We start from the raw sequence: 24,023 nt of genomic DNA, 5'->3' as shown, positions 1-24,023 counted from the left end.
TTTTTGCAAATTATGGTGGAAAATAAGTATTTGGTCACCTACAAACAAGCAAGATTTCTGGCTCTCACACACCTGTAACTTCTTATTTAACCTGTTAGGGCTAGGGGGCAGTATTTGCACGGCTGGATAAAAAAATGTACCCGATTTAATCTGGTTACTAATCCTACCCAGTAACTAGAATATGCATATACTTATTATATATGCATAGAAAACACCCTAAAGTTTCTAAAACTGTTTGAATGGTGTCTGTGAGTATAACAGAACTCATTTGGCAGGCAAAACCCTGAGACAGATTCTGACAGGAAGTGGATACCTGATGTGTTGTATTACCTTTAAACCTATGCCATTGAAAAACACAGGGGCTGAGGAATATTTTGGCACTTCCTATTGCTTCCACTAGATGTCACCAGCCTTTACAAAGTGTTTTGAGTCTTCTGGAGGGAGATCTGACCGAACAAGAGCCATGGAACGATGATGGCCCATTAGACACCTGGCGCGCGAGTTCATGTTGGGTACCCTCGTTCCAATACGCTATAAAAGAGAATGCATTCGTCCACCTTGAATATTATTCATGTTCTGGTTAAAAAAGGCCCTAATGATTTATGCTATACAACGTTTGACATGTTTGAACGAACGTAAATATATTTTTTCCCCTCGTTCATGAAGTGAAGTCCGGCGGGCTTAGATCATGTGCTAACAAGACGGAGACTTTTGGACATAAATGATAAGCTTTTTTGAACAAAACTACATTCGTTATGGACCTGTGATACCTGGAAGTGACATCTGATGAAGAGAATCAAAGGTAATGGATTATTTACATAGTATTTTCGATTTTAGATCTCCCCAACATGGCGGCTAGTCTGTATCGCAACGCGTATTTTTCTGGGCGCAGTGCTCAGATTATTGCAAAGTGTGATTTCCCAGTAAGGTTATTTTTAAATCTGGCAAGTTGATTGCGTTCAAGAGATGTAAATCTATAATTCTTTAAATGACAATATAATATTTTACCAATGTTTTCTAATTTTAATTATTTAATTTGTGGTGCTGACTTGAATGCCGGTTATTGAAGGGAAACGATTTCCTGAACATCAACGCCATAGTAAAACGCTGTTTTTGGATATAAATATGAACTTGATAGAACTAAAAATGCATGCATTGTCTAACATAATGTCCTAGGAGTGTCATCTGATGGAGATTGTCAAAGGTTAGTGCATCATTTTAGCTGGTTTTATGGTTTTGGTGACGCCTGTCTTTGAATTGGCACAACATTACACACAACTCTTGTAAATGTACTGTCCTAACATACTCTAAATTTATGCTTTCGCCGTAAAACCTTTTTGAAATCGTAAAACGTGGTTAGATTAAGGAGATGTTTATCTTTCAAAGGGTGTAAAATAGTTGTATGTTTGAAAAATTTGAATTTTGACATTTATTTGAAATTTGCCGCTCTTGAAATGCACCTGCTGTTGATGGAGTGCACCACGGGTGGGACGCTTGCGTCCCACCTAGCCCATAGAGGTTAAGAGGCTCCTCTGTCCTCCACTCGTTACCTGTATTAATGGCACCTGTTTGAACTTTTTATCAGTATAAAAAACACCTGTCCACAAACTCAAACAGTCACACTCCAAACTCCACTATGGCCAAGACCACAGAGCTGTCAAAGGACACCAGAAACAAAATTGTAGACCTGCACCAGGCTGGGAAGACTGAATCTGCAATAGGTAAGCAGCTTGGTTTGAAGAAATCAACTGTGGGAGCAATTATTAGGAAATGGAAGACATACAAGACCACTGATAATCTCCCTCGATCTGGGGCTCCACGCAAGATCACACCCCGTGGGGTCAAAATGATCACAAGAACGGTGAGCAAAAATCCCAGAACCACACGGAGGGACCTAGTGAATGACCTGCAGAGAGCTGGGACCAAAGTAACAAAGCCTACCATCAGTAACACACTACGCCGCCAGGGACTCAAATCCTGCAGTGCCAGACGTGTCCCCCTGCTTAAGCCAGTACATGTCCAGGCCCGTCTGAAGTTTGCTAGAGAGCATTTGGATGATCCAGAAGAGGATTGGGAGAATGTCATATGCTCAGATGAAACCAAAATAGAACTTTTTGGTAAAAACTCAACTCAAAGTGTTTGGAGGACAAAGAATGCTGAGTTGCATCCAAAGAACACCATACCTACTGTGAAGCATGGGGGTGGAAACATCATGCTTGGGGCTGTTTTTCTGCAACGGGACCAGGACGACTGATCCGTGTAAAGGAAAGAATGAATGGGGCCATGTATCGTGAGATTTTGAGTGAAAACCTTCTTCCATCAGCAAGTGCATTAAAACCTGTTAGGGCTAGGGGGCAGCATTGACACGGCTGGATAAAAAACATACCCGATTTAATCTGGTTACCACTCCTACTCAGTAACTAGAATATGCATATACTTATTACATATGGATAGAAAACACCCTACATTTTCTAAAACTGTTTGAATGGTGTCTGTGAGTATAACAGAACTCAAATGGCAGGTCAAAACCTGAGAGATTCCTTTACAGGAAGTGGCCTGTCTGACCATTTCTGGAACTTCTTTGCCATCTCTATCATTTACTAAGGATCTCTGCTCTAACGTGACACTTCCCACGTCGTCCATAGGCTCTCATAGCCCGGGAAAAAGAGAATGTCGTCATTCCAGCCCCAGGCTGAAACACATTATCGCCTTTCTCAAGTGGCCCATCAAGAGACACTAGCTTATGCGCGTGACCCCGACCGCCCCCGCCTTTGGGATTTTTTTCCTCTGTTTGCCGAAAAGGAGATTCCCTGTCGGAATTTTACCGCTTTTCTACGAGAAAAATGACGTAAAAATTGATTTTAAACAGCGGTTGACATGCTTCGACGTACGGCAATTGAATACTTTGAATTTTATTGTCAGGAATTGCGCCAAGCGCGACACTTCTTTACTATTTCGGATAGTGTCTGGAACGCATACGAACAAAACGCCGCTATTCGGATATAACGATGGATTATTTTGGACCAAACCAACATTTGTTATTGAAGTAGACGTCCTGGGTGTGCATTCTGACGAAGACAACAAAAGGTAATGACATTTTTATAATAGTAAATATGATTATGGTGAGTGCTAAACTTGCCGGGTGTCTAAATAGCGAGCCCGTGATGCCTGGGCTATATACTTAGAATATTGCAAAATGTGCTTTCACCAAAAGCTATTTTAAAATCGGACATATCGAGTGCATAGAGGAGGTCTGTATCTATAATTCTTAAAATAATTGTTATGCTTTTTGTGAACGTTTATCGTGAGTAATTTAGTAAAATGTTAGCGAATTCCCCGTAAGTTTGCGGGGGTATGCTAGTTCTGAACGTCACATGCTAATGTAAAAAGCTGGTTTTTGATATAAATATGAACTTGATTGAACAAAACATGCATGTATTGTATAACATAATGTCCTAGGGTTGTCATCTGATGAAGATCATCAAAGGTGAGTGCTGCATTTAGCTGTCTTCTGGGTTTTGGTGACATTATATGCTGGCTTGAAAAATGGGTGTCTGATTATTTCTGGCTTGGTACTCTGCTGACATAATCTAATGTTTTGCTTTCGTTGTAAAGCCTTTTTGAAATCGGACAGTGTGGTTAGATTAACGAGAGTCTTATCTTTAAATGGCTGTAAAATAGTCATATGTTTGAGAAATTGAAGTAATAGGATTTTGAAGATTTTGAAAATCGCGCCACAGGCTGGCAGTGGATGTTACGTAGGTGGGACGAATTCGTCCCGCCGGTCACATAGAGGTTAAAGATGAAACGTGGCTGGGTCTTTCAGCATGACAATGATCCCAAACACACCGCCCGGGCAACGAAGGAGTGGCTTCCTAAGAAGCATTTCAAGGTCCTGGAGTGGCCTAGCCAGTCTCCAGATCTCAACCCCATAGAAAATCTTTGGAGGGAGTTGAAAGTCCGTGTTGCCCAGCGACAGCCCCAAAACATCACTGCTCTAGAGGAGATCTGCATGGAGGAATGGGCAAAAATACCAGCAACAGTGTGTGAAAACCTTGTGAAGACTTACAGAAAACGTTTGACCTGTGTCATTGCCAACAAAGGGTATATAACAAAGTATTGAGATAAACTTTTGTTATTGAACAAATACTTATTTTCCACCATAATTTGCAAATAAATTCATTAAAAATCCTACAATGTGATTTTCTGGATTCTTTTCCTCATTTTGTCTGTAATAGTATAAGTGTACCTATGATGAAAATTACAGGCCTCTCTCATCTTTTTAACCTCTATGGGCTAGGTGGGACGCTTTCAAAAAGGCTTTACAACGAAAGCAAAACATTAGATTATGTCAGCAGAGTACCCAGCCAGAAATAATCAGACACCCATTTTTCAAGCTAGCATTTAATGTCACATAAACCCAAACCACAGCTAAATGTAGCACTAACCTTTGATGATCTTCATCAGATGACAACCCTAGGACATTATGTTATACAATACATGCATGTTTTGTTCAATCAAGTTCATATTTATATCAAAAACCAGCTTTTTACATTAGCATGTGACTGGCATGTGACTAGCATTCCCACCGAACACTGCCGGTGAATTTACGAAATTACTCACGATAAACGTTCACAAAAAGCATAACAATTATTTTAAGAATTATAGATACAGAACTCCTCTATGCACTCGATATGTCCGATTTTAAAATAGCTTTTCGGTGAAAGCACATTTTGCAATATTCTCAGTAGATAGCCCGGCATCACAGGGCTAGCTATTTAGACACCCAGCAAGTTTAGCACTCACCAAAGTCAGATTTACTATAAGAAAAATGTTATTACCTTTGCTGTCTTCGTCAAAATGCACTCCCAGGACTTCTACTTCAATAACAAATGTTGGTTTGGTCCCAAATAATCCATTGTTATATCCAAATAGCGGCGTTTTGTTCGTGCGTTCAAGACACTATCCGAATGGTAAAGGGTCACGAGCACGACGCATTTCGTGACAAAAAAAATCTAAATATTCCATTACCGTACTTCGAAGCATGTCAACCGCTGTTTAAAATCAATTTTTATGCCATTTTTCTCGTAAAAAAGCGATAATATTCCGACCGGGAATCTGCATTTAAGGAAACAGACGAAAGAAAATACAGCACGGGGTCGACTCGTGTACGCGCCTAAGCCCAATGTCCTCTTATAGGCCACTTGCCAAAAGCGCAAATGTGTTTCAGCCTGGGGCTGCCTCGATGTCATTCAGCTTTTTCCCGGGCTCTGAGAGCCTATGGGAGCCGTAGGAAGTGTCACGTTACAGCAAAGATCCTCAGTCTTCAATAAACAGAGACAAGAAGAACAAGATCTTTTCAGAGAGGGCACTTCCTGTAAGGAATCTTCTCAGGTTTTTGCCTGCCATATGAGTTCTGTTATACTCACAGACACCATTCAAACAGTTTTAGAAACTTTAGGGTGTTTTCTATCCAAAGCCAATAATTATATGCATATTCTAGTTACTGGGCAGGAGTAGTAACCAGATTAAATCGGGTACGTTTCTTTATCCGGCCGTGTCAATACTGCCCCCTACCCCCAACAGTTTAAAGGCCTACTTTAGGTCTAACATTAGGCCTGCTGCCTGCCTACAGGTATAAAGCATTATAGGTCTATTGGTCTATTTTAAGCCTCTGTATAAGTGTATTTTCTGGTTTAAGAATTGACTGAATGACACATGGTTGAGTTGGCCATATGACAATAGCTCTAGGCTGTTTATAACAACTTCCGGTTGTTACAGGAAGCTCTTACTCAACACACGTTGTCTTTGGGGGAGGCATAAACAGAATCCTGAATATGAAGCCTCTACCTTAAGAATTGACTGAATGACACATGGTTGAGTTGCGTGATTTTCACTATCTGCAGGTTGGCCATATGACAATAGCTCTAAGCTGTTTTTAACAACTTCTGGTTGTCACAGGAAGCTCTTACTAAACACACGTTGTCTTTGGGGTAGGCATAAACAATATCTGAATATGAAGCCTCTACCTTTAGAATTGACTGAATGACACATGGTTGAGTTGCTTGACTTTCACAATGTGCACGTTATATGACAATAGCTGTAGGCTGTTTTTAACAACTTCCGGTTGTCACAGGAAGCTCTTACTCAATACACATTGTCTTTGGGGTAGGCATAAACAGAATCCTGAATATGAAGCCTCTACCTTAACCTCTCTAGGGTATGTGGGACGAAGCGTCCCACCTAGCCCATAGAGGTTAAAGGTCAACTCAGTCATCAAAATGTGTGTTTGTTTCTTCGTAGAGTGTCTGTAGGTCTCTTAAGGTGTTGCTATTTAAGGTGAACTCCTCAAAAAATATATATATTTTCCATTAACGTCACGTTGGTGTGAAACCTGTTTACCTCGATGCTAGACCCTGCCCTTCATGTCACACAAAAATGGTTTCAGAGAAGAAAAACACTAGCTGAAAAATGTCCACTCGATCGAACCAATCGCTGCTCGTATGTCCTTTCATGGTAAAGTACATCTAGTGATGAACACGGAAAAACGCAGCAAAGACCTTGTTACTCAAAGACCCAGCTACTCTCTGACAGTCACCATCAGACCATCAGACCACCAGATGGACAGGCTGTGTGTTTCTCTGATTGCATTCTTATGTGAGTAACTTTTTACTGGGCCTTACAGCTGGATGATAGATGATTTCTTGATGTGGTTTTATGGTTGACCAGATTTGTTAAAAGACATGATGTTTATATTTTCATGTGGAGAAGTTTATGATATCAAAGTGACATTCTGTGATTCATCCTAACACTGTTCCTCTGCTACCTGTAGGTGCTGTTTCCTCCAGTCAGTTCATCCTAACACTGTTCCTCTGTTACCTGTAGGTGCTGTTTCCTCCAGTCAGGATGGGATCTCTGCAGCAGAGGTGGAGCTGAGAGTCAGACCAGGAGACAACATCACTCTCTACTGTGACTGTAACATAACTTCTGGAGTATACATTATGTGGTATAGGAACTGTTCTCACAAGTACCAGCCTCCTCTAGTTATTTCAACGAAGTTTTTAAGTTACATCTCTCTCCCTGGATATAATGTGGTGTGGAACCCCTCTAACATCTCCTATGATCTACTGATTGAGAACATCACTGAATCTGACCTGGGACTCTACTACTGTGGGACTGTGAAGTACAAGATGGAAGAAGGAAAACGAATGAAATATAAAGAGTTGTACCTCTATGGAAACATCACCACTAGGATTTCACTTGGTAAGAACAGTTAATATTCTGTCTTTATTTTCTGGCTGCATCTTTGGTATTGGTTTCCTTGAATGAGAGTTACGCCAAAGTAAATGTATCTTATTTTGAATCAACCTTCTGAGACTAATCTAAACTCATAAAATGTCTCCTCAAATTCATGTTTAAACAACCAAGAGTCATGACTAACAATAGATTGTTGAGAAGGTCTTGATTGTTTCTAAGAGTGTAGTTCTGTTTCTGTTTAATGTTTTGTCCAGACACCAGTCCTCCTGATCCCTCCTCCTCCTCCTGTAGACTGTGGGCTGTGTTTCATGTTGCTGTTCAGTCTTTGTCCTGTGTATGCTCTCCTCTCCTACACCTGTGTCTACACATTCTTCAGAACAACAGGTAAACAAACTATCTCACTTTCTCAGTCAGGATTTCAATTTTTCACTCATCATTTTTTTAAAGTCTGGTTAGTCCTAATCAATCTTACTTATTATGCAAAAAAAAATACTATTTTTTTTAAACCTGCATTTTGTTAAGCATTTTGACCACAACATGTAAACAGCTAATAACTTTCAACTGATATGTCCTAGTTTGACCTCAAACTTGGTGTTTTAATGGTGATAACTCTTCCTCTGCAGCTCCAACTGAGACTCAGGTTCCTCTGAACAGGACCACCACCAGGGGAAGTGACAGCAGAGAGCAGACTATAGTCAAAGTGGGTGTTGTAGTTTCATTTTGGTTAGCCACCTTGACTTGTAGTCCATGTGTTTGGTTGTACAGCCTGATACAAATAATATTTTCAATGGTATATATAACCATTAAAAACAGAAGTAAAAAACAACAATTCATAATGTATAATCCTAATGTATGATGATGTATCATTAATAGTAACAGATTATTAACACAATCTCTCTCTCTCTCTCTCTCTCTCCTTGTCTCTCTCTCTCTATTCTTCTCTCAATCTCCTTGTCTGTCTCTCGCTCGCTCTCTCTGACTTCAGTACCTACACATCCATCAATACCAGTTTAGTGTGAGACCTATACCATCCATCAATACCAGTTTAGTGTGAGACCTATACCATCCATCAATACCAGCAGTGTGTGAGACCTATACCAGCCATCAATACCAGCATAGTGTGAGACCTATACCATCCATTAATACCAGCAGAGTGTGAGACTTATACTATCCATCAATACCAGCAGAGTGTGAGACCTATACCATCCATCAATACCAGCAGAGTGAGACCTATACCAGCCATCAATACCAGCAGAGTGTGAGACCTATACCATCCATTAATACCAGTTTAGTGTGAGACCTATACCATCCATCAATACCAGCAGAGTGAGACCTATATCATCCATCAATACCAGCAGACTGTGAGACCTATACCATCCATCAATACCAACAGAGTGTGAGACCTATACCAGCCATCAATACCAGCAGAGTGTGAGACCTATACCATCCATCAATACCAGCAGACTGTGAGACCTTTACCAGTCATCAATACCAACAGAGTGACATCTTATTTTATATGTGCAGAAACAAGGTACAACAATATTTTGGTGTTTTAATCTTTTATCTGTAGCTTTTCATTTTTGCCTGTTGGGGCTCGGGGGCAGTATTGAGACATTTTGAAAAAAATATGTGCCCATTTTTAACTGCCTCCTACACCAACTCAGAAGCTAGGATATGCATATTATTAACACATTCGGATAGAAAACACTCTGAATTTTCTAAAACAGTTTGAATGGTGTCTGTAAGTATAACAAAACTCATATTGCAGGCAAAAACCTGTGAAAAATAGATCAAAAAAAATGTGAATTTTGTGACTGTAATATTTAGTGTCATTGTTTTATAGATACCATAGTGAGAAAGGATTCATTTCGCAACACCTACGGCTTCCACTAGATGTCAACGATCTTTATAAAGTTGTTTGAAGCGTCTATGATAAACAGAGAGCAAATTAGAATCCAAGGAAGTTGACATGTCATCACTTCATTTTTTTGCGCCTGCGCATAAATCTGAGAAACGTGAGTTTTGTCTTCATTGTTTATCTCGACATAGGATAGGTTGTGTGAAAATATTACTGATGTTTAACGTTAAAAATGGACCAAAAGATTAATGCTAAACAACATTTGACATGTTTGAACGAACATAAATAGATTATTTACTAGTTTTTTTTAGCTTTTCGGCGTGATTTTACAGTCCCCCACCACGTTTTGTGGGAGCATAATGAACGCTAAGTACTTGGTGTTATTTGGACATAAATTATGAACTTTGTCAAAAGAAACCACATTTGTTCCGGACCTGGGATGCCTTCCGGACCTGGGATGCCTGTCTTCTGATGGAGATAATCAAAGGTAAGGGGATATTTACAATTTTATTATCGATTTTAGATGATGCTAACTGTATAGCATAGCCTGTTATTCTTAGCATAGCACCCCGTTTATTGCAAAATGTGATTTCCCAGTAAAGTTATTTTGAGATCTGGCCATTCGGTAGCAATTACGAGATGATAATATATTATTCTTTGAATGACAATATTATAATTTACCAATGTTTTCGAATAGTAATTTTGTTATGTTCACCGGAAGCATTTCAGAGAAGAAAAAAATCTGAATTTCACGCTACTGTAAAATGCTGTTTTTGGATATAAATATGAACTTGATGGAACAAAAAATGCATGTATTGTATAACATAATGTCCTAGGAGTGTCATCTGATGGAGATTGACAAAAGTTAGTGCATAATTCAAGCTGGTTTCTGCTTTTGGTGACGCCTGACCTTGAATTGAAAATGGATGTTTGTACTTTTGTGGCTATGTACTGTCCTAACATAATCTAACTTTATGCTTTTGCCATAAAGCCTCTTTGAAAATCGAACAATGTGGTTAGATTAAGGAGATGTTTATCATTTAAATTGTGTAAAATAGTTGATTGTTTGAGAAATTGCAATTATTAGATTTTTGATGTTTTGAATTTCCAGCCTTGTTAGCAATCCCGGCTCGGGGTTCATTGCTAACCTGTAGCCCCAACAGGTTAACCTGTTAGGGCTAGGGGCAATATTGACACGGCTGGATAAAAAACGTACCCGATTTAATCTGGTTACTACTCCTGCCCAGTAACTAGAATATGCATATAATTATTGGCTTTGGATAGAAAACACCCTAAAGTTTCTAAAACTGTTTGAATGGTGTCTGTGAGTATAACAGAACTCATATGGCAGTCAAAACCCTGAGACAAATCCTGACAGGAAACTGAAATCTGATGTGTGGATATCACTTCAAACATTTGCCATTGAAACACACAGTGGCTTGCGATTCATTTAGCACTTCCTAAAGCTTCCACTAGATGTCCCCAGTCTTTACAAAGTGTTTTGAGCCACCCACCATCAAAATTGACTGAAAGAGAGGATGTTTACCTTGGTCACAGGAAATGGGCCATTACCATTGTGACGTCGGCGCCCATGGGTACTCTCCCTTTTCGAAACATTTTGAAAGACAATGCAACCATCCCAATGGAATATTATTGAAGCCCTGGTTGAAAAAGCCCCTAAAGATTTATGTTATACAACGTTTGACATGTTTGAACGAACTTAAATATATATTTTTTGCTCATTCCTGACGACAAGTCAGACGCAGACGGTATATTTTCACTAGACTTCGGAGCGTGCTAACGCTATTGGGACATAAATTATTAACTTTCTTGAACAAAACTACATTTGTTATGGACCTGGGATTCCTAGAAGTGCCTTCTGATAAAGATAATCAAAGGTAAGGGATTATTTACAATAGTATTTTTGATGGTTGATCGTTCCAAGATGGCTCAAAACATGTATAGCCTAGACTATTTTTCTGGGCATACCACGTCGTTTATTGCAAAGTGTGATTTCCCAGTAAAGTTATTTTTAAATCTGGCAAAGAGATGGCATTCAAGACATGTGAATCTATAAGTCTTTGAATGACAATATTACATTTTAACAATGTTTTCGAATAGTAATTTTGTAAATTGTAGCGCTAATAAACCGGAAGCATTTGAGGCAAAAGATTTTCTGAACGTTATGCGCCGATGTAAAATGCTGTTTTTATATATAAATATGAACTTTATCGAACACAAAATGCATGTGTTGTGTAACATGATGTCCTAGGAGTGTCATCTGATGAAGGTTGTCAAAGGTTAGTGATGCATTTAGCTGTGTTTTGGGTATTTGTGATGCATGCTAGTTGCTTTGAAAATGGCTGTGATTATTTCTGGCTGGGTACTCTGCTGATATAATCTAATGTTTTGCTTTTGCTGTAAAGCCTTTTTGAAATCGGACAACGTGGTTCGATTCAAGAGAGGTGTATCTATAAAACGGTGTAAAATAGTCATATGTTTGAGAAATTGAAGTTATAGCATTTATGAGGTTTTGCATTTAGCGTGACGCGATTCCACTGGCTGTTGATTAGGGTTAACCTCTCTAGGGCAGGTGGCACCAAATCGTCCCACCTACGTAACAGCCAGTTGAATCCTGTGACGCGATTTTCAAATACCTTAGAAATGCTATTACTTCAATTTCTCAAACATATGACTATTTTACAGCTATTTAAAGACAAGACTCTCGTTAATCTAACCACACTGTCCGATTTCAAAAAGGCTTTACAACGAAAACAAAACATTAGATTATGTCAGCAGAGTACCAAGCCAGAAATAATCAGACACCCATTTTTCAAGCTAGCATATAATGTCACAAAAACCCAGAAGACAGCTAAATGCAGCACTAACCTTTGATGATCTTCATCAGATGACAACCCTAGGACATTATGTTATACAATACATGCATGTTTTGTTCAATCAAGTTCATATTTATATAAAAAAACAGCTGTTTACATTAGCATGTGACGTTCAGAACTAGTATACCCCAAGCAAACTTCCGGGGAATTTACTAACAATTTACTAAATTACTCACTATAAACGTTCACAAAAAGCATAACAATTATTTTAAGAATTATAGATACAGAACTCCTCTATGCACTCGATATGTCCGATTTTAAAATAGCTTTTTGGTGAAAGCACATTTTGCAATATTCTAAGTACATAGCCCAGCCATCACCTGGCTAGCTATTTAGACACCCGGCAAGTTTAGCCTTCACAAAAATCAGATTTACTATTATAAAACTTTGATTACCTTTTGTTGTCTTTGTCAGAATGCACTCCCAGGACTGCTACTTCAATAAAAAATGTTGGTTTGGTCCAAAATAATCCATCGTTATATCCGATAGCGGCGTTTTGTTCGTGCGTCCCAGACACTATCCGAAATGGTAAATCAGGGTCGCGCGCGTGGCGCAATTCGTGACAAAAATTCTAAATATTCCATTACCGTACTTCGAAGCATGTCAACCGCTGTTTAAAATCAATTTTTATGCAATTTATCTCGTACAAAAGCAATAATATTCCGACCGGGAATCTCCTTTTCGGCAAACAGAGGAAAAAACACAAAGACGGGGGCGGCCACTGCACGCGCCTAAGCCCACAGTCCCTTGATCGGCCACTTGAGAAAGGAGATAATGTGTTTCAGCCTGGGGCTGAAATGACGACTTTCAGGTTTTTCCCGGGCTCTGAGAGCCTATTGGAGCCGTGGGAAGTGTCACGTTACCGCAGAGATCCTTTGTAATGGGATGAGATGTCAAAGAAAGACAATAAATGGTCAGACAGGCCACTTCCTGTAAAGGAATCTCTCAGGTTTTGACCTGCCATTTGAGTTCTGTTATACTCACAGACACCATTCAAACAGTTTTAGAAACTTTGGAGTGTTTTCTATCCAAAGCCAATAATTATATGCATATTCTAGTTACTGGGCAGGAGTGATTTTAAACAGCGTTTGACATGCTTCGAAGTACGGTAATGGAATATTTTGAATTTTTTTGTCACGAAACGCGCCGGGCGCGTCACCCTTCATTACCCTTCGGATAGTGTCTTGAACGCACAACAAAACGCCGCTATTTGTATATAACTATGGATTATTTGGAAACAAACTAACATTTGTTATTGAAGTAGAAGTCCTGGGAGTGCATTCTGACGAAGAACAGCAAAGGTAATCCAATTTTTCTTATAGTAAATCTGAGTTTGGTGAGTACCAAACTTGGTGGGTGTCAAAATAGCTAGCCCGTGATGGCGAGCTATCTACTCAGAATATTGCAAAATGTGCTTTCACCGAAAAGCTATTTTAAAATTGGACACCGCGATTGCATAAAGGAGTTCTGTATCTGTAATTCTTAAAATAATTGTTATGTTTTTTTGTGAACGTTTATCGTGAGTAAATTCACCGGAAGTGTTCGGTGGGAATGCTAGTCACATGCTATTCACATGCTAATGTAAAAAGCTGGTTTTTGATATAAATATGAACTTGATTGAACAAAACCATGCATGTATTGTATAACATAATGTCCTAGAAGTGTCATCTGATGAAGATCATCAAAGGTTAGTGCTGCATTTAGCTGTGGTTTTGGTTTTTGTGACATTATATGCTAGCTTGAAAAATGGGTGTCTGAGTATTTCTGGCTGGGTACTCTGCTGACATAATCTAATGTTTTGCTTTCGTTGTAAAGCCTTTTTGAAATCGGACAGTGTGGTTAGATTAACGAGAGTCTTGTCTTTAATAACCTCTCTGGGCCAGTGCGTCCCACCCTAATCAACAGCCAGTGGAATCGCGTCACTCTAAATGCAAAACCTCATAAATGCTATAACTTAAATTTCTCAAACATATGACTATTTTACACCGTTTTATAGATACACCTCTCCTAAATTGAACCACGTTGTCCGATTTCAAAAAGGCTTTACAGCAAAAGCAATACATTAGATTATGTCAGCAGAGTACCCAGCCACAAATAATCACAGCCATTTTCAAAGCAACTAGCATGCATCACAAATACCCAAAACACAGCTAAATGCAGCACTAACCTTTGACAACCTTCATCAGATGACACTCCTAGGACATCATGTTACACAACACATGCATTTTTTGTTCGATAAAGTTCATATTTATATATAAAACAGCATTTTACAACGGCGCATGAAGTTCAGAAAATCTTTTGCCTCAAATGCTTCCGGTTTATTAGCGCTACAATTTACAAAATTACTATTCGAAAACATTGTTAAAATGTAATATTGTCATTCAAAGATTAACATGTCTTGAATGCCATCTCTTTGCCAGATTTAAAAATAACTTTACTGGGAAATCACACTTTGCAATAAACGACGTGGTATGCCCAGAAAAATAGTCTAGGCTATACATGTTTTGAGCCATCTTGGAACGATCAACCATCAAAAATTCTATTGTAAATAATCCCTTACATACATGAAGGGAACTCTCGTGCGCCAGCTGTGTGGTTAGTGAGAAAGTGCATGTTGCAAATGTACGCTCCCTTACTAGACGTCCGACTACGTCCGATAAATCCGCGGACGGCGTCGGGCCTCTCATAGGGGCCGGATCTTCCAGGAAGTCATCGAACGGAGTCTCTCGGACCTTCCGTTTCCGTTTAATAAAATTTTCACATTTTGGTCATTTCTTTGCAGTTCCGGATTATTCCACGGGAGGGCGAATGGAATCATATTGCAAATGTAACATATATCACCAATCACGACACAGCTTTTTCTCCTAAACGGAAAAGAATTCGAAGACGAAACTCGGTCTGCGTGGGTTTGGCATAATGGGCAGTTGGCCCCGAACAGGATGGAGTCGAGGCCTCGACGCTTTTCGAGTTAAGGCTATTTTTCTGGGATTGAAAGTCAAACAGGAAAATAGAGTGCTGATTTGACCGCTTCACATCAAACTACATGAGCCTACGGTGTCAGGAGAAAAGGAACCATGCATTTACCAATGTTCATTTCAGAGAAATTGTACAATGACACATTGGTGATATTCAACAATAGGAGGGGTTTTTTTCCAAAAAGTTACATATCCAGTTGCAGCGTGTTCAGATGAGTCCGTTAAGGCGGGTTTCGGAGCTCTGCGAGATTTCTGTGATTTTCTGTGATTTTCTGAAACAACACACACTTGTTCAACCCTCTGTAAATAAGTCAGTTCTTAACATAAAGACCTAAAACTCAATATTCTATAAGAGCCTAACGTTCAGATTCCTGTGTCAACCAGAAGTGCCTTAAAATGGTGTCATAGGGGCTGTTTTGAAGGGTTAAAAAGGTCAGATCTTTCCACAACTTCATATGTGTGACTAGGCAACCCTCATGACCTGTAATTCAGTCATATATCCAATCAGATGTCAAAGAAAAGCTCTCTCACACACACACACACACAGCAAGGACGGAGTGACACAGTGCGGTGCTTAAAGACACAAAGAGCCTGCAATGGCATTACCATTATCTCTAGGCTGTGCCGAGTTCAATGAGACGGCCCGCTTGACGGTAGCTCGCTCGGTCTGAGCGCAGTGACCATGAGAAAACTAGGCCCAAAATGATGCCTGCACCAATATGTCAAGTGCTTTTGGGTGACAGTGAGAGAACCGTTAGGGTTAGAAGCACAATTCAAACTCAGGAGCGTTCCCGAGGTCCTCCCGATCTGTGAAAGCATAACTTTGACCCTGTGGCATTAACCCTTCACAGTAAAAAGAAGGTGTTTAGATCAAAAAGTGTGCAATGACTTCTCTCCCCATAGGAATACATTGACAATTCTCCTAAATTCAACCTGAAGTCTATGTGGGTTATGAATGCCTTATGAACCTGTCTTCTATAACAATCCATCAGGCTACTGTGAGGTCTACCTGTGTCGATTCTAAGGTTCCTGGAGCAACCGGAAGTTGTTAAAATCACCCAAGAGCTATTGTCATATAAGCAACCTGCAGATAGTGAAAATCACGCAACTCAACCATGTGTCATTCAGTCAATTCTTAAGGTAGAGACTTCATATTCAGGATTCTGTTTATGTCTACCCCAAAGACAACGTGTGTGGAGCAAGAGCTTCCTGTGACAACCGGAAGTTGTTAAAACCAGCCTAGAACTATTGTCATATAAAACGCACATAGTGAAAATCACGCAACTCAATCATCTGTCATTCAGTCAATTCTTGAGGTAGAGACTTCATATTCAGGATTCTGTTTATGTCTACCCCAAAGACAACGTGTGTGGAGCAAGAGCTTCCTGTGGCAACCGGAAGTGGTTAAAAACAGCCAAGAGCTATTGTCATTTAACCTGCACATAGTGAAAATCACGCAACTCAACCATCTGTCATTCAGTCAATTCTTAAGGTAGAGACTTCCTATTCAGGATTCTGTTTATGTCTACCCCAAAGACAACGTGTGTTGAGTAAGAGATTCCTGTGACAACCGGAAGTGGTTAAAAACAGCCAAGAGCTATTGTCATTTAACCTGCACATAGTGAAAATCACGCAACTCAACCTTCTGTCATTCAGTCAATTCTTAAGATAGAGACTTCATATTCAGGATTCTGTTTATCCCTACCCCAAAGACAACGTGTGTCTATTCTTTTTGCAAAAAAAAACTAAAACACACACACAATTTGTCCATAGGGACATAGTGTGGGGCTTAGAGGCTTATACCGCCTTAAATCGTTATTTTCGTTCAAACGATTCAAGAACCGTCAGACCTAGAGCTCCGAAATTTTAGAAACCTGTTCTAGAGCTCAAGTCGATAGTGCACGGTGATTTATGTGGCTCTAGAAGGTTCTCAGACCGAGAAACCGCCTCATGCATTTGCAATATGTTCTATTCATTTTGAATATCACGGACATGGCGACATGTAGAAATGTCCCAGAGTCGCAAGACTAGGTGCATCGAAACCGCCTCGGCCCATAGAGACGGACCCTAATGTCTCTGTCCGATAGCTCATTCAGGGACCCCGTAGTAACGCCCTGAAAAAGTGGATTTTCAGCACCAATTAAGGCCATTGCTCGGGCATCGAATGACCTATCGAGCCGAAACTTGGGATTCGGGGTCGCCTCACATAGGCCTACACATATTGTCAGAGCTGGACCCGCAGCTATAACGTAACTATGTGTTTTATGGTTTTTTATGGTTAAAATTGAAAGCACTATGAATTATGGGCCTTCTCTGACATATGTGATAGTTGGCTTCTATACGAGTTGGAAAAAGTGGATTTGGTGTCAGATGGTATCAGTTTGGTGTCAGAATGACATCTAATTGACTGATGGACGCTGACTGCTGGGTGACGAGCAATGGAGAGGAACCACAGTCACTGCCCGGCCATCCCGAGTTCATCGGGCCAGTCAATTATGCATTTCTGCAGTATTTTTGAGCATGCATAAATTCGTGATGCTAAATGCCCATTGAATCATATTGCAAACGTAACGCGCAATATTGCAAATGTAACGTGCATTTGCAATATGATTCAACAGCAAAAATATCACCAAAGTTGACATGATGAATCATATTGCAAACGTAACGCGCAATATTGCAAACGTAACGCGCGTTTGCAATATGATTCAACAGCAATAAATATCACCAAAGTTGACATGATGAATCATATTGCAAACGTAACGCGCAATATTGCAAACGTAACGTGCATTTGCAATATGATTCAACAGCAAAAAATATCACCAAAGTTGACATGATGAAATCAACACAATGAGCGATAGAGAGGAACCACAGTCACTGCACGGCCATCCCCAGTTCATTGGGACAGTCAATTATGCATTTCTGCAGGGTTTTTGAGCATGCCAAATTCGTGATGTTGAGGCCCATTGAAACATATCGGTAATGCGCATCCGTGCACATGGTGACCCGAAATGGGTTACCAGGATACATTTTTTAGAAGGGTTTTAAATGCCTTTAGGGGGGTGCAAGGGGTCCATGGTTGGGTAGGGAGCACCTTCCATCAGTGCCCATCTAATATGGGGTGCCCCTAGTCATTTTGGACATTTTTCAACAACAAAAAAAATCGCTAAAAAACGTCAGTCCCACTTCTCTCATGTCACCATCAAGCCATGGAGAGGAACCACAGTCACTATCCGGCCATACCGAGATCATCGGGACAGTCAATTATGCATTTCTGCAGTATTTTTGAGCATGCCTAAATTCGTGATGCTAAATGCCCATTGAATCATATTGCAAACGTAACGCGCTATATTGCAAATATAACGCGCATTTGCAATATGATTCAACAGCAAAAAATATCACCAAAGTTGACATGATGAAATCAACACAACGAGCGATGGAGAGGAACCACAGTCACTGCACGGCCATCCCTAGATCATCGGGCCAGTCAATTATGCATTCTGAGCATGTCAAATTCGTTAAAAATGTTTAAAGCAACAGAGTCCCACTTCTCCCTCATCATACATGACAAGTAGACTGTCTGCATTGATTCATGGCTTAACATAGGGCTATATATCATTTGGGCAGTATAAATGCCATTTGGACTATGGTTCACTGACTTTTGGGTTTGGAAACCGACTTCCTATGATCGTACATTGCAAACGGACAAACATCCTGATTTGGCACATTCAATACTTTCATACACGTATAATTGACAAAAAAAGATTTGGACATTTCATTTGCACATTTCTAATGGCATTTGGCAAAAAAAGGAAAAAAAGATGTCACTTTTGACTTCCTATGAAATCATATTCCAAATGCACAAATCATATGCCTTATGCACAAGCAAATATGTCACTTTTGACTTCCTATGAAATCATATTCCAAATGCACAAAACATATGCCTTATGCACAAGAAAATATGTCACTTTTAACTTCCTATGAAATCATATTCCAAATGCACAAAACATATGCCTTATGCACAAGCAAAAACAACCCAAAAAATTGTCAATAAAATATGTCAAATGTATGTCCATACAGCTGTTATACATGTGTAATTGACATAAAAATTGAAAAAAATTCGAAAAACGGTCCAGAAACCACTCTTTAAGGGGTTGAAAAGTTTTCAAAAAATGTAATTTTTTCAAAATTTGACTCTTGGGTCTTGAATTGTGTTACATTTGCAATATGAAAATTCACAGCGGAGAGCTCTAGCCATCTATTGGATATTTGCTGTGATTTGGCACATTCAATACTTTCATAATTGACAAAAAAAGCATTGGACATGTCATTTTGCCAAAAAAATGAAAGAAAATGTCACTTTTTTCCTATGAAATCATATTCCAAATGCACAAAACATATGCCTTGTGCACAAGCAAAAGCAACCCAAAAAACGACGTCAATAAAAAACGTCATAAGCATGTTCATTCAGCTCTTATACATGTGTAATTGACATAACAATTGTAAAAATTTCGAAAAACGGTCCAGAAACCACTTTTTTAAGGGTTGATAAGTTTTAAAAAAAAATGTCATATTATCAAAATCTGACCCTTGGGTGTAGACTTGTGTATCATTTGCTGTATGAAATCCATGGTGGAGCGCGCTCGCCATCTAAAGGAAATTTGGGGTGTTACAATTGACAATTGCCATCGGAAAATTGCCATATGATTTGCACGGAGATGGACCGCTTTGGGTGGTATTTACAATCGTGTGTATGATTCGTGCTATGTTAACCTGTTAGGGCTAGGGGGCAGTATTGACACGGCTAGATAAAAAACGTACCCGATTTAATCTGGTTACTACTCCTGCCCAGTAACTAGAATATGCATATAATTATTGGCTTTGGATAGAAAACACCCTAAAGTTTCTAAAACTGTTTGAATGGTGTCTGTGAGTATAACAGAACTCCTATGGCAGGCCAAAACCTGAGAAGATTTCAAGCAGGAAGTGGCCTGTCTGAGAAGTAGTGTTTCATCTTGGCTCTTTTTATTGAAGACTCAGGATCTGTGCAATAACGTGACACTTCCTACGTCTTCCATAGGGTCTCAGAGCCCGGGAAAAAGTTGAACGATATCGAGGCAGGCTCTGGCTGAAACACTTTATCGCTTTTGGCAAGTGGCCACTCAGAGTACTATGGGCTTAGGCGCGTGCCCGCTTTGACCGAATGCTTTGTTTTCCTTTGTCTGTTTATCTAAACGCAGATTCCCGGTCGGAATATTATTGCTTTTTTATGAGAAAAATGGCATAAAAATTTATTTTAAACAGCGGTTGACATGCTTCGAAGTACGGTAATGGAATATTTACAATTATTTTGTCACGAATTGCGCCATGCTCGTCACCCTTATTTAGCCTTTAGGATAGTGTCTAGAACGCACGAACAAAACGCCGCTGTTTGGATATAACGATGGATTATTTGGGACCAAACCAACATTTGTTATTGAAGTAGAAGTCCTGGGAGTGCATTCTGACGAAGACAACAAAGGTAAGAACATTTTTCTAATAGTAAATCTGACTTTGATGAGTGCTAAACCTGCTGGGTGTCTAAATAGCTAGCCCTGTGATGCCGGGCTATCTACTGAGAATGTTGCAAAATGTGCTTTCACCGAAAAGCTATTTTAAAATCGGACATATCGAGTGCATAGAGGAGTTCTGTATCTATAATTGTTAAAATAATTGTTATGCTTTTTGTGAACGTTTATCGTGAGTAATTTAGTAAATACACCGGAAGTGTTCGGTGGGAATGCTAGTCACATGCTAGTCACATGCTAATGTAAAAAGCTGGTTTTTGATATAAATATGAACTTGATTGAACAAAACATGCATGTATTGTATAACATAATGTCCTAGGGTTGTCATCTAATGAAGATCATCAAAGGTTAGTGCTACATTTAGCTGTGGTTTGGGTTTATGTGACATTATATGAATCCTACAGACGAAGAACCATATATGTGACAATTTTTCAATTTTAAGATAATCAGTTATTTTTATATTTTTCATTGTGTGTACCACATTAGGTGTTTTATGGTTGACAAATAATTCACCATACTCATATCTTCCAACAACAATTTCTATTTTTTTGTTATTTCAAAAAATACTTTTTTTATTTCCGTTTTAATTTTTATAATGTGGAAGAACAGTATATCTCCAGTGATGATTTCAGTTTGTGGAAGAACAGTATATGTGACATTTTGCATGACACTTGTAAGATGTCCTTTTTTAATACCTGATATGATGTTTTAAGTACTTTCAAGTACAGATGCCCTTCATGTAAATAACTTAAATGCAATATGTAGTTAATTCATTTAAAGGTGGTCTATCAACTTCAGCACCGATGACTTTTCTTAAAAGTTGAGTCATGAAATCTTAGTCTCATTTAAAATGAAGCCCTCAATGTGAACATACCATAGAATAACTACAAAAATAGAATCCAATTAAATTAATTCAATCAAAAGAAGCACAACTTGTACATATCAAATATGGATCAATGTGATGTGCCAATATGCATGTCCATTATGCAGGTCCCTAAGGTCAATATTACAAAACGTTCCGAAAACCATTCACATTTGCGTTTAACACTATGATCTGCAATTAAGTTTTGAATTGCGTTAAACCCATGCTAAAGGCAAGAAATGTCCTTCTGTACTGAGGTGACAGCAGTAAATAAGTATTAACTGCTTAGAGTTGATGCTAAATGTGGTGACAGAGATGTATATTGTAATGAATAAAAAAAGGGAATCATTAGGATATTTTATTGTTAGAACAACATGTTGCATGTTGATGGGATGTTAGTAAACTATTCTCTGTGCAATACCTGTGACTTTTAACCACCTCACTGAAGTGATCTGTAGTCCAGCTGGTCGCTTGAGGACAGAATCTGGGAGGTGACTGAAGTCTTCACATTGCATCCTCATCACCTTGAATGGTTTTGCTGGCTGTGCTTCAAGTATCATCTTTGAAACATCATCAGGTGTATAAAGGACTGACACCTTGCGCCTCTTCTCGATGGTGGCAAAAGATCGATCACAAGGAAGAAAAGAATGACCAGAGACCATGAACTTCTGCTCAACTTGGGTAAAGTTAACCATAGAGATGAGCATCGACATCAGATTGAGCATCCGCCAGTTGTTATTCTGCCCACAGCATCTGTCACTGAAGATGATCAACTTGCGCACCTCTGGTTTGGTGAGTGGCGTGAATTTTGTCTTCACCCACTTCAATATGCAGCTTGCTACCTCAATGGACCCTCGGTGTGCAATCCCCTCATGCGAAACACACATGTATGCAGGATCTTCTTTTCCAAGTTCCTGGATGCAAAGGTTAAAATTTGACAGCTGGCGCTGGTAGTAGACATTGGAGTGGGTCAGATTAGGGGTGTACATCACCCCCTGTAGATCCACAGAAATGACATGGCAGTCAGCATTGGCTTTAGCCCACTCAGTGTCACTTTGAAGCTGTGTGTAGGCCTTTTCGGCTTTTCGATGGTGCAACTCACTTTCAACTGCAATCTTCCTCTTCTCCTCTTCAGATGTTGCTGCTGACATCTTAGTGAAGAATGCGTCACATTTGCCACAGGTGTCACTCCTAGGTTGGCCGAAATTGAGACTCTGCTGTTTGAAAATGTCCCTATAAACCAAGAATTTTGCAGATGATGTGGTATTCTTCTCTTTGTAGAACATATACATTTATTGATAGTAAAACATATACTGTAGCACATTCAGGGTATTGCTTGATCAGGACCCCCATCACACACTCCCAACCTATACACAGAATGAGTTTGTATTGTACCATTGTGTAACACTGCACTTTTAGAGTTAACGTTAATGTACGTATCGTTACTGTCAAAGTTAACCTGTTAGGGCTAGGGGGCAGTATTGACACGGCTGGATAAAAAACATACCTGATTTAATCTGGTTACCACTCCTACCCAGTAACTAGAATATGCATATACTTATTACATATGGATATAAAACACCCTAAAGTTTCTAACACTGTTTGAATGGTGTCTGTGAGTATAACAGAACTCAAATGGCAGGTCAAAACCTGAGAGATTCCTTTACAGGAAGTGGCCTGTCTGACCATTTCTGGAACTTCTTTGCCATCTCTATCGTTTACTAAGGATCTCTGCTCTAACGTGACACTTCCTACGTCGTCCATAGGCGCTCAGAGCCCGGGAAAAACCTGAATGTCGTCATCCCAGCCCCAGGCTGAAACACATTATCGCCTTTCTCAAGTGGCCGATCAAGGGACTCTGGGCTTAGGCGCGTGACCAGACCGCCCCCGTCTTTGTGATTTTTTTCCTCTGTTTGCCGAAAAGGAGATTCCCGGTCGGAATATTATCGCTTTTCTACGAGAAAAATGGCATAAAAATTGATTTTAAACAGCGGTTGACATGCTTCGAAGTACGGTAATGGAATATTTAGAATTTTTTTGTCACGAATTGCGCCATGCGCGCGACCCTTCTTTACCATTTCGGATAGTGTCTGGACGCATACGAACAAAACGCTGCTATTCGGATATAACGATGGATTATTTTGGACCAAACCAACATTTGTTATTGAAGTAGCAGTCCTGGGAGTGCATTCTGACGAAGACAACAAAAGGTAATCAAACTTTTATAATAGTAAATATGATTATGGTGAGTGCTAAACTTGCCGGGTGTCTAAATAGCTAGCCCGTGATGCCTGGGCTATGTACTTCGAATATTGCAAAATGTGCTTTCACCAAAAAGCTATTTTAAAATCGGACATATCGAGTGCATAGAGGAGGTCTGTATCTATAATTCTTAAAATAATTGTTATGCTTTTTGTGAACGTTTATCGTGAGTAATTTAGTAAAATGTTAGCGAATTCCCCGGAAGTTTGCGGGGGTATGCTAGTTCTGAACGTCACATGCTAATGTAAAAAGCTGGTTTTTGATATAAATATGAACTTGATTGAACAAAACATGCATGTATTGTATAACATAATGTCCTAGGGTTGTCATCTGATGAAGATCATCAAA

This window comes from Salmo salar, unplaced genomic scaffold (genome assembly GCF_905237065.1).
Source record: "Salmo salar unplaced genomic scaffold, Ssal_v3.1, whole genome shotgun sequence".
NCBI classification, from domain to species: Eukaryota; Metazoa; Chordata; class Actinopteri; order Salmoniformes; family Salmonidae; genus Salmo; species Salmo salar.
The sequence above is the reverse complement of the archived record's forward strand: the minus strand, read 5'-3'. Positions refer to the sequence as shown.